General features: G+C 30.7%; 1 pseudogene; it reads left to right on the top strand.

The window, feature by feature from the left end:
* Positions 1-4,860: 4,860 nt before the first annotated feature.
* Positions 4,861-10,023, top strand: LOC128179498 (uncharacterized; annotated as a pseudogene).
* Positions 10,024-13,876: the final 3,853 nt, after the last annotated feature.

Genomic DNA, 13,876 nt, shown 5'->3' with positions numbered 1-13,876 from the left:
CTAAGTATGTAATAAATCCAGAGGTGCTCGAATGAAAGTTCACGAGACTTCACCGAGATTTGTTCAGTTCCTGTGAAATTTCGAGCGGAAGTATAAGTGTTCGGATTATATTCTCAAAATACGTAAGTTCTGGTCGTTTTTCATATCGTATCCTACTTTTGTTTATTTTAAAACATGAAATTCTTTTCATAAGTTCGTCTTATTTCACCATTTAGGTTTTTTTTATATTAAACGATAATATTCAGAACAGAGTTATCGTTCGTGTTCAACCACGTGTTGAGTGGTTGAAAATATAAACATTGCGTGGCTTAATAAAATCATATCCATGTTTGATGCTTGTGGTGTGCAATACCATGTTTTTAAAAAAATAATGGATGTCTGTTTTGCATAAAAACCTAGTATATCGAGTCATTTTCAAGGAACATTCTGCATAAAATTGTATAGTCTGTTTCACTATTGATGCTATTACTAGGTCAGGCGCGGATCGAAAATTAATCCTTAGGGGGGATATCTACTTAGCATGTTAATTGTTGCAACAGCTGACAAAAATTATTTTTTGTATTGTCACATTTATTTCTAGAACACATTTTATTCACCAATTAATAAAGATAAAGTTTAAAATCAATAAACCTCTAGATTTAATATTTGACTATAAAAGTACCTATAGATTCTATGAACTAGACTATAGACACGAGGCACGATTTTTACTGCGAAATTGAAAGGGTCAAATAAAACCACGTGGTCTTAAATTTAAATGACAATAACATTCGCAGGGGTGATATTGTTTTAGTATCATTATTCCCAGAGCGTCAGTATGTTGAGAACTTGGACATATATCATCACTTCATAATAGCGGGTAAATAAACATTCAAATTGTCAATATATCTTATAAATTGATCTCTTGTTTTCGGTCGGTCGGTTCAATCGGTTTTGATATACGTTTAATACTGAACCTCGATTCTGGCATTTTTTTCCCATGCAGAGAATTCAGATACAATAATGGATGAATCCCTAGTAAGTAGATAATATATTCAAATAATTGTCAAGAAATTATCCTATCTGTTCAATGTCAATTGTTTTAAAATGATAAATACGCCGAGTATTATTTGTTTCATGCTTTATCATCTAAACAGAATTCAACATTAAATGGTAAATTTTTGAACAAAATATTCTTTTTTGTTTCATTCGTTCGTAATTTTATACAGTTAAACTTCGATATTTTGAACACCGATATCTCGAATACAATGGATGTGTCGAAGTGATTTGTAATTAACAACCACTCATTTTTTGAAGTATCGTACCCTCAAAATCTCGAATACTCGAATATCTCGAAGTTATGAACAGCCCCATCTAGTTCGAAATTGCGAAGTTTGACTGTATTAATAAAAAAAATCATTTTTCATACTTTGAATATTTTTTTTATAAAGAAATTGAAGGACTCTAAATATCTGTATCATTTGGACTTGAATGTTGAATTTAGACTTAAAGTGAGATTTTGGTAATCTGATGATTATATATCAGGCAATCTAAAGCACCTGCATTTCTTTCTTAGATATTTTTTTTCATTTCTAGTTTTCATTTAACAAGTTGTTTTAATTTTTTTAACGAAATACAGTTAAATAAGTTATAAATATACAATTCCCTTGAAACCCCCCCCCCCCCCCAAATCAGTTTGTATATGAGTGGTACGTATATCTTACCGGTGGTACGCATATCCAGAAATTCTTATTTGTTTTATGGTACGTATATCTGTTTTTGTAGGTACGCATATCATCGGGATTTTCATTAATGAAGAAAATATCAATTAATATGCAGTTTTGGATTATTTTATAGGTTGCTACACGTGAAGACTCGCTAGCCCTTCAAACACTGATGTTTTACCCGCTGAAATACGATCTGAATAAATAAAAAGAGTTGTGTAAACTTACGAACCTGCAGAGGTTGTCGCCATCTTATGATATGCGTACCAAATGGTACGCATATCGGCTTAACACCAGTGAAGTTGAGACTTCAGAGGTTGAAACTTGGATCTACGGAATTTATTATGACAGCTTTATCACCTATAAGTAAGTAATATTGATACCTATATATTTTATTTCAATTCTTATTGTTCAATTCGATACAATAAAGATACAAAAATAAATCTCGCATTTCAATTGATTATAATAAACTGAAGCGTTACGATATCTGAGTACAGACGCAGATCGGTGGGAGAAAGGCGGACACATTCACAAAACCATCTGATTTCTCAATTCCCAATTCCACAAATATTTATCCTGGATATTTTTTTTATTATTAATTTTTAAAAATTTTATTTAAGGGGGGGGGGGGGGGGTTGTTAGATACATTAAAAACGGGAATGTCAATACCATCAATTATCCCCAATTGTCTTTACATGTACCAAAACCCAGAAACCCCACAAAGATAGATCTGTTCTATAAATTCAAAATTATTGTATTAAAGCAGTAAACCAACTGACATACTCTTTTAAATATACAGAGGCGTCGGAAGCAAATTAAAGTGGGTGTGTGTGTGTGTGGGAGGGGGGGTCGCCAAATCTTGACCCCCCCCCCCCCCTAAAAAAGTTCGCCAATCCTCAAAATCATCATCCAGGGGTTGGGGATTGGGGTGGGTAACCGAAGTGCATTGTTAAAGTAAGATGTAAAATTTTAATATTGAAGTAGTTTTAGACTGCTACCGTTCAGGTTATTTTTTACCATATTAAAACAGTTAATTATGAAATGGAAAATACTATGCTTCACATTATACTAATATGCTTATCTTTGAGGAAAAAAAAGTGTTGGGGGGGGGGGGTAGGGTAAGCCCCCCTCCCCGGTTCCGACGTTTGATATGATGCATGTAGCTGTGGAGTATGAAACTAGGTCTGCTTTTCCTTAATAATTCAGTACTAATAAATAAATCTAAGACTAGAATATGAAAATGGAAATCCGAAATTCTTCGATGAAAAATTAAAAAATATTTTAAGTGAATCTCCCAGCCGGAAATATGAGCAAGGGCAACTTTGTCACTCATTCCAGTTTTATCGAAGCTGGATTTCGTACATATATAACAGTCGCAAAGAATCTTTTTACTATTTTTTTTTTGGGGGGGGGGGGCGATCTCAGCCCATCGACGTCTAGGTTTTGTGGGTTTGTGAAACCCTGTTCAATTGTAAAATATTGCATGATATTATTACGATAAGACAACTTGTAAATTTATATTATTACTTTTACGGAGTAAAACATGACATTCCACAGATAGATCAGAGGTATAATTTTTAATATGTTTATAAATATATGATTGTGTATGGATTACAGATACATATTGTGGGCTGTATATAATGTCTGAATAAATACTATTAACGTACTGTTTTGAGGAGAAAGAGTGTTTATAAATGTTAATTCAGTAATCATTAATGCCTCCCTTTACTGTATACCCATGAACATGTGACAGTGTGACGACAATGTGTATTCACTGTATATGTGTAATTTTTTTTTATCTTTTATAGTAACCCACAATGCATTGCAACTCATTCATGATTAAACCAGTCGGTAATATTAATCAGGTCACATGCCACATTGTTGTCTCGTAATCCTTTATTGAATGAAAATCGCATTGAAAGACAACCAGCTAAAAACTGCAATAAATGTGGATCATCCCTATAACATATCTATTCAAAGATCATTTCCAAGGACTTAAAAATCTGTACGATTCGATTTGAGATCGATCATTTACCTTGGAAAACCCAACTTTCTGTTTGGGGAATGGTGAACAATAGTCTCGTTCAACCAGACGCTCGGCTGTTTCCGTATATCTCCGACGAGCAGAGATTTACGGAGACAGCCGAGTGTCTGGTTGAACGAGACTAGGTGAAAAACGGCCTTTTTACCCACTTACTAATACGCCTTCAAATGTTATATTTTCACGATATTCTACTTGATTTTGATTTATTTTTTCCTTTCTATTTATCCTTACCTAAAAATCCATCAAATCAGGTCATTGATTTTTTCAAAACACAATTGTTTACTGGGACTACGTGCGTTAACACTGATCACAGGGTTAAATAGTAAAGCTGACCTTACAGACAGCTTGAGTCTGTGTACCATTCTGACAGAGAACCTGTTGGAAAGCCCCGATAAGATACGGACTCAAGATAATCTACCTGTAGGGACATAGAATCCTTTGATTTTCATTATCCCCTAGCATGCAAATCCACATTTAGTTTGGTTTAATTTATAATTTTTTTTTTGTATTTTTTTTTAAACTGGAACATTTATTTGGCTGCAAACAATAAAATGTAGAGCTTGGAATGTGGTCTCATTGAGTGCATAATGTAAATCTTCGAGTCCGCGTAAATGTCATCTTATTAAAAATCGTTAATATATTTTGCGATAGAATATGTCATGGAGAGTAATATTTATTTATTTTTTTAATTTTCAAAATAAACATATTTATGAAAATTAATGTCGTCCCAAATTTTACAATACATTTGATGAACAAGGAAAATATATTTACCTTCGCCACTATTCCGCCAAAAATATAGTCATTTTAGATTAAGTTTTGTTAATTATTTTTATGCCGAGTTGTACAATTGTAAAGGAGCTAGCATATATTATTGATCAAATTCCTAACACAGCAGATAATTGACAGATACTAGGATTCGAATATTTTTTCAATATTTTGATGAATCAGAAACCGGAATTTTTTTTTCAATTTAAACTAAAAAATAGATCCATTTCAACCGCGTCTATACCTGATTTCTGAATTGCACTATTATGGACTTTTTACTGACAGAAATACCATAGTAATATCATTGGCTAAAATTACTGATTCTTACTGTATTAAAAAATCCTTTTTATCATGTTAGCCTCTGGGGTTTCTCAGCAGTTTCAACAAGGAGTTGATGAGGAAATGATAAATATCATTACCAGTATCATCACAATACTGACAGGTATATTTGATTTTTAAATTTATATTAAAAAATACGATTTACTAATAAAAAATGGTATTTGTTAAAATTGTAGTTATCTAAGTTATAATATGTAAGAACCAGCATGAAATCTTAGCATAACCATCTTTCATTTAACTTATCAATATTTGAGAAATAAGCTGAATGGTCTGATATTTCAGGTTATCCTCCAGTAAATGCAGAGCATGTGTATCACCTGCTGCAGCATATCTATACTTTTCCTCACCCCTACCGCACAATAAGAGAGCATACAGGAGGTACTCTTCCAATCCCTATAACAGTCGCAGCAAGTCTTCCAGGTTCGTTTTGTAACTTTTATTTACGTGCTAGTATGGTGATTGATTCCCCAAAACAAGTCGCTGCGATCTTGTTAATTTGAAGTTAACGTCTAGATAAAGTAATTACCAATAAATGTGGAATTACAGTATTTGCTAAGATTTTGTAAATGAAATAGCGCGTACAAACAAATATTGAATTATTTAATGAAACTAATTACTTTAGGCAACTTTATATTTGTTCAGTTTAAATTTTAAATGCAGAAATGTAACTTGAATTAAAAAATATACTTACTTAATTTAAGTATAACAAAGTTAACTGAAAAAGGGGTAATAAAACTAAAGTTCTGTGATACACATGACGAAAAAGGAAGCAAGTTACATTCACTACTTAAATGATTTTTTTAGGTTGGGAAAACGTTGCTCCTCAGCAAATGAATTTTATGCATGCCGTTTTCAATCACATCCTTGAACAGGATCAAAAGTTGGTCCGCGATCTATTCTATAGACAACTCGGTAAGTTAATGCAGTGAGTATATCAACATTGAGATAAAAAAGAATTTTGATTTGTTTCCCGATTTTATCTGCTTCTTTCATAAAATCTAATGCACTTTTAATTTCCATCAATTTATGATCTCAGACTGTCTCTCAACCTTAACCTCTCTATGATTTATTAGAAAGTTGTGTTTTTACTTTAAACAAAATACAATTAATTTTTTTATTTACAAAGTTTTTATTTTCTGCAGAATTACTTGGTTCATGTTGATATGCTTTGTTACAACGCACTTTAAAAACAACGCTCTTTGAAATGTTTTTTAAAGTGTGTTGATTTTGGGACCAAGTCAACGCCTTTTGAAAAAAAAATATCATTTTTTCAAAGTACGTTGATATCGTCGATATTAACGCACTTTGAAAAAAAAAATGTTCAGGGTTTAGTCAAAATAATCGATTATTTTATATACAATAAATGATTGTTTTTACCTTGTTTAGCTTAAGGTGGAATGTCCCTCTGATAAGAGAGATAACTGCTGTAGAAATATTCTCACTTTGTCTCAGATAACTCACAATTTTTAAGGCATGTAGCAACAGGGGCGGTACTTGGTCCTATTTTATGCAGGAAGGTGACATTTATTTAAATTCACTTTTACCGGGGTGGGGGGTTAGAAAAGTTTTGCAAAAAAATACACAAAACTTATTGTATTGATCAAATTTTTATAAGGTAATATCTATATACCCCCCCCCCCCCCTTTCTCACATCCCCCAATGCATTGTCGTTTTTATTTTTTAAATTATATGAAGTAGTGCAGTACGTAAACTATACGTGTTTGATGTTTTAGGGCAGAGAATCTTTAGAAAGTATTTTTTTATTTCTCTCTTCATATCTAGTTCACAAAAGTAAATAAATAACATTATTATACTTGGGAAAAACATACTGAAACAATTGCAAACTCTAGATTTATTCATCATCATTTGAAACTAAGATTTCTGCTGTTGAAAACTGAATGAGGTTTTACTATTCTGAAAGATTAGATATTGGAAAACAAAATTAAACAGAACATTATCACATTTTATTGAGAATATACCAACTACTGGAATATCCTTCATTTGATCCCCTTTTTGTGTTATAACAAAATGCTCTGGTTTATATTTTTAACATTTTAAAACATATGGATCCATTAATTATTTTCAAAATTAAAAAATAAAACAGAAAACTTTTCTGAAAAATTAGGAACTAGTATGATACATGTAATGGCTGATTAAAGCGGCATTTATTACAAACCTATACAACAAAGTGCCATTCTGAACTAAAAAGCAGCGCTTTACTATGTTTTGAAAGCTGATTTGACAGTGTGTGTAACTGTATTTTATTTTCATAGGCATTTTTTATTTTATTTTATGCTCTGAAGGTAAAACTTTGGTTTATGTAATCACTATGTTTAATTTTTTTTCAAATCAGGATTACACACATTATCAATTTTGGAGAAATCTTGCAGCTCTTTATCGCTTTAACTGTGTTTCATTGGAATATCTTGGTATTGACTTTGATGAAAATCAAAACGATTTTTTTTAAAAGAAATAAATGGTAAAATTGATAGCAGAGGTATATTACACTTTAATGGGATATATTTTAAAAGAAACTAATCCATTATCAGCTAACTTGATAAGCGATTTCTCGATTAGAATATTTTCTTTTCTCACAAGCCTACGTAGTTTGACAATTTACACATACAGAACAACTCGGGATATTTAAATTATTCCAATATAACATAAACTGCATTGCTTAGCAACTGCATTTTCCTTTTTAGTTTATGCAATAAATTGACTTCTTATCCGGTACATTTGGCTATGCGAGCAAATGTACCCACACTGTAGTTCTCTTTTAAGTTTATAATAATTTAAAGTTTCAGTATGTACATGCAATTTATGTTTTTATAATTGATATTAGAATTTAAAAAGAGGGTTTATGTTGAAACACGTAAAAAATTTTAATATACCATTGGAGAAATTATTTTTGGCCAGCTCGTTTTTGCAATATCACTGTATTTAATTTAAATCAAGGCTTACTTCTTTTTCCGATTTTAAACGTTTACTCCAAGTTGCTGAGTATTAAATATGTTTTGGAAGGAAAATAAGGGTTACGGGACACTTTTTTACTGTAAATGATGTACTAGTAATTTACCTGTATCTTTGCTTAACCACCACCCCACTTTATCAAAGAGGGTAAATAAGACTCACTAGTGTCAACACATCATTATACTATCAACAAATAAGAAGTTCAATTTCACAGTTTGCGATTTATACATATTTTTCAAAGTGAACTTAGTGTCTTGATACTAAAAGGAGTTGATATACATTCAAAACGCACTTTGAAAAAAGTTCAAAGTGGGTTAACTTGATCTCAAATTTAACGCACTTCGAAAACTGCGTAATTTTTTAAAAGTGCGTTGCCACACAGCTTATCAAGTTTTTTTTTTCAATACATGAACCCCCTTCTATTATAAAAGGTTATAATAATAACATAATTTTAATTAAGTTTATTTTTGCCAAAACAGATATTCATTGATTACTTTTTTTTATTTTCAACAACATGACAATATAATAATTAATAACAGTACATCAATATTAATAGACAATAATAATTAAATTGATTTAAGTTGATAAACAACATTGGGTACAAGAGTACAAAAAGTATAGAGATGGAATACGAATTTCACTTACTTTCAATTTCATTTTTGCAAATGCAAGCGATGTAGAATGAAATAAACTTTATATTTTCAACAAACTAAATTGTGGAAAGTATATCATACAGTAATTGCAATGTTATGCGACTTTTGTTATTGACTACGGACACAGTTATGAAACAGAATGCTTACAATAGCATTCTTGATTTTACTAGTCATTTGATGAAAAAACTAGTTCTTTTAAAAATCAAACGATGTTTCAATACTGTTTTCTATGATTTTCTACAATACATAACTGGCTCTAATGTATGTCATATAACACAAGTAATACTTGTTTGGAATTTTAAATAGATAATGTTATTAAAACAAATCCATTTTTTTTAATGGACTTTAGAAGGGAAACTATTAAGGAAAAAAGGGTGTAAAATCAAAACTTGGAATATCATATGGTGATGTAATAAAACTTTCATTTTGCAGGTCGTGCTCCCACAGTGCAAGAATTCGCCCAGTTTCTTTTGAACTTCGAAGGTAATGAGCTGGTTGAGTCCCCTCGCAAGACTCTAGGTATTTTGCATGCATATATAATAATTAAACAATTTAACTTTTATTTGCATCAACTTACATGCAAATGATACTACAAGCAAAATGAAGCTTCTAGAAAAATATTTTTTGGTAAATTGAGGCGTTCATGATTGGTGTTAAGATTACAAATCATAATTTATAGCAAGAACATGTAGTTTACACTGATATTTTAGAGTTGTGATTTTAAACAACTTAAAAGATTTACTAGCAACGATAGTAACCATTCAATAAAAAGTAATTAAAATAAAATATTAGTTCACTGGTAATATGAAATAACCTGATATAAATTGAATTTAAAAAAAGGTTCATAATTTGTTTAACTATTTGAAAATCTTTTGTTTGTGCCTCCTGGAAACTAGTTGTAAATTAAAGTTCTTATTACACCAATATGCAATTATATACAAAACATTAACTTAAAGTAAAATACTGATTTATTGTTATTATTTTATAATAAAGGACAGACATTTTTCGAAAATCAGGAGCTAAGAGTCACCTTAGAACGTCTACGAAGGGATGTGGGATGGTTAAGAGAAATACAAAGGTCCTTGGCCAACATAACACAGCTTTTAGGAGATTCAAACACTCGGACTATAAGAAGAGTTAATGAGCTGGATACACGATATAGAGACTTACGGAATATTTCAGATGAAGTTCGGCAACAGAATGCTATGCTGCAGCTTGATCATAATTCAATGCAGAGTGAACTTACCAAATGTTATGTTGAGCTGGAGGATGAAAGAAAGGATAAGCAAATGTACCATCTTAGATGGGAAGAGTCAAAGACGGCCAAAGAACAGTTACTGACAGACAAACAACAGTTACTGACAGACAATCAACAGTTACTGACAGATAATCAACAGTTACTGACAGACAATCAACAGTTACTGACAAACAATCAACAATTACTGACAGACATTCAACAGTTGATGACAGACAAAAAACAGTTACCGACGTACAAGCAGGCGGTTCATTATTTCTTCTTCTTCTTTTGCTGCTTCTTGTCTTTCTTTTTATCCTTCTTTCTTAAATTTTGAAACAAGATCTTGCGTGAGCCGTTCCTCTGAGACACTTTTAAGAAGATCGTTGTATGTAAGATGACACTTTAAAAGACTTTTCCTTATGCCAATAAGTTGCCTTCGCGGATCTACAGTGGATAATATCTCTGAGAAGCCCTGTGGGCTTTACATGATTTGATTAAGCCAACAAAGTCCAAGCCCCGGTGATTGTTTATACATTGCTATTTATTTGTTATCAACGTTCGTTTGTTTTAGAATCTCATCATTTTAACCCCATGTTATACATATGAATAATGATATGCTATCCCCAAAAATAGACCATTCAATTTCCATGTACATGTACATGTATATAATTAAAAATTATTATTTTTAATTTTGAAGAATAAACCGACGTGTAGTTATACTCATTTTGTTTTAGATTTTGCAATTTTATTCATTGTTTTAAGTGCATAGTATAATCTGTTTGTACTCGCTTATAATGCATTGTCCTGTATATTTATTGCTATTTTTTTTGGAATAGTTGCGTAAAATTGCATAATTTCATTGTGACCGAACAAGACGGCTCGCTGGTCGTGGCCATTTCTAGACTATATTGATCTCCTTTAAAGAAAGAGATTTATATAAAAAAATATGTAACAGAACCCAAATTTTAGTAATAAAATATCTAGATTTTTCCTTTACTAAATAATTAGTAAGGTAAAACAAATCATATCTGAAAATCTTAAGAATATCTGACGGTGAATTTGTTGACCCTCCAGCCTTCTTAACAATGCAATATGAGATGTACATAACCTGTTTATCAAAAAACTTTGACCTGGTAAAAGGTCTTCGACTATCATAGGGATTGTAGGGATAGCGATGCTGGTGTACACATATGGTGAACAATGATTTTTACGAACAGTATTCAACTTTTTTACTTTAATTCCCCGCATCTACTGTTGTCATCATCTGTTCCTTTATTTTCATTTTGCATATTTGTTTAAACCATGTTTATGTTGGATAAAGGACGATAGAAATTCAGTATTTGGCATCAAATTATGCAAAAACAAAAGTAAAATCTATTTTTAAGGTAATAACTACTTGTTTCATCATCACTCCATGCTTATAAAATTGCCTAAATTTAGATTTTGTATCATATGGGCAGAAACATATTTTTTTTTGTTTTAGAATTTGCGGAAAGAGACTCTAATGTATATTCATTATAAAGTTATCCAACTTATGAATGAACTCTTCATCATAAATTTTTGTACATTCTACCTTTATTTAGATCTGAATGTTGAGCAAGGATTAACTTTAAATGAATGATGAATGTTAATAAAACGTTTCACTGATATGAAAAAACTCTAGATTGAAAGGCGTAAAAAAAAATTCTGAAGATGTTTTTGCTTTAAAAATCGTGAATATATCTAATGTGTTTTTTTTATGTTTTCTATGTATACACTGTTCTATATACTAAAAGGTTTGAACATTTCTTGTGATTTTCACATCACTTTTTGAACATTTATTTGTTTGTTTTTTTTACTATTTAATTAATGATGAAATGTTATTTTATGTTTCATTTTCTTTGGAAAATATATGTAGCCTTTTATAAAGAGAGCTGGAAGATCGTGGCCATTTTAGAATAAATTCATTGTCTAAGATAAAAGAGTTCTGCATAAAGATATAGCAAAATGTTAAAATGTTAAAGCTTTAGTATATGATTTAACTTTATCAATTGACAGTTCATAACTAAACAACATATTTAGCATATCTGAAAATAAAAAAAAGGTATGATATTAACATGGTGATCACTCAGCCTCCTTAAATTGATATAACAACTGAATTATGCTTATCTGAAAAAAAATTGTAAGTACATTAAAATGCCTGTAAATAAATAGACATGTGATAGTCTCTCTTAAAACTTCACAATTCTTTTCTATGTCACTTATTTATATATTGTAGAATTTTTTCCCTCTTTTATGTTTTTTAGATACTTAAACATAATACAAATTATTGTAAGCGGCATATAGAGTACTGACAAAAAGCATCAAGAACAAAAACAGAACTAATTTAACATAATATGATATTTGTATACGATAATAGTTTTTGATATGATAAATATCAATCTTTATACACCTGGTTAAAGCATATCAATCGAGGACAGATGGTTAGATATATTCTTATTTTCATCAGTCTTTTTAAAGGTAATATTTTCCGATATAAAAAGGCTGTATCTATTCAAATACAATAAAGAAATAAATTAAATTGCTGCATAAATATAATACCAGATTAAACTGGGTGAGACAGTTTACGCTTAAGAAACTACAAAACGTTTTATATAATCGTGAACTTTTTTAAACGTGTATACATGTAAACGATTTTAGATATCTAATTATTAAATGTATTATTTTTCATAATATGTCCTATCATTAAGAGCAGGCGGCTGCCAAAAGGATACCCTATTGTACGGATAACTCCTCCTACAGTTTTCAAGATAGGAAGTTGTTCTTTTGCAGATCAATTGTACACATATCAGAGCTGTGCATATTTCTTGGATTTTGATTTTTTTTTAAATACGAGCTAATGAACCTTCTCATTCTCTCGCAGATTATTGCATATAGGGTACCCCTATTGTACGGATAACGCCTCCTAAAGTTTTCAAGATTTCTATGGATGGATTGTGTTAATCAATTTAGGGTTGACAAATGGATTATAAATACTATTCACACAAAAGAAAACTTGGTTTGCAGTCACATTGATTGTTTTTCTCTCGTTTAGACAATGAAATAGTGCGTTTCAAACAATATTGAAGTTTGTAATCCAATTCCACACGTAAAACTTGATATTGTAAGTTGATATCGCTGATATATAAGACCGCACATGTTAAAACCGTGGTATGAAATGAATATCTGAGTTTAAATTTTCATTTTTTTTTAGCTAACAAAAATCCTCAGCATAACCACACATCAACAAGTTATTTAGATAAAGTATCTTAATAATAAAAGGAAGGCATTTTTTTTACATAAAATTAAAGGTTCGTTAAAAACCTTTGAAAACAAACCGACTATTTTTAACGAAGATATAACAAATATCGATTTATAAAAATGATTTATTAATCCCGCTTAAAAGATATACAAATATTTTCTTTCCATCATTAAGGATTGTATTTCTATCATTTATTTGATTCGATTCAATTTTTGTTTCACCTATATCTTTATTTGTATTTATAATTTTAAATAATAAACATATTATCAAGTCACATACATGTACAAACAAACACAACTTGTGCTCATCGTCATTTATTTAATACTTTTCGCCAAAACTGCTGCGTCCGATTGTTCATCATACTTTTGAACGCTGTATAAAAAGCTGTATTTCAAATACTTTCATTGATTAAAAACTGAAGTAGAAAACGTTTCTACTAGTAAAATGTAAGATGTGTGTTGATATAAGCATTTGTACCTAGTATAGCCCTAGACGGGTTAAAACGGGGGGGGGGGGGGGGGGGGGTAACGGGTGAAAACAGATTGATGATATTTATTTACTGGTTTATTACACAGGTGACTTTTATTTTTTGTGCAACTCCTACACGACATTTAAATTGACTGTGAATGTTTCCTAAGAAGAAACATTTATAACTTTAATAGTAAAGAATTGAACCAAGATCTTGTAAAATTGCTTCTTGTACATTAAAAACCCGCCCTTTGAATATTAAATTACATGTATTTCCTATCTTGAAAGTCAGGTTTATAGGATATTTTTCGATAAAAATTCAGCGCTAAACATTCATTGTCACGAAAATTCGTCAATGTGTTTATACATACATCTTAGCTTATAATTGCAAGATATACACCGTGCAAATACACCCGTGCG

This window comes from Crassostrea angulata, chromosome 4, assembly GCF_025612915.1.
Source record: "Crassostrea angulata isolate pt1a10 chromosome 4, ASM2561291v2, whole genome shotgun sequence".
NCBI classification, from domain to species: Eukaryota; Metazoa; Mollusca; class Bivalvia; order Ostreida; family Ostreidae; genus Magallana; species Magallana angulata.
Note: the sequence above shows the minus strand (reverse complement) of the source record. Positions and strands in the feature narration are given on the sequence as shown.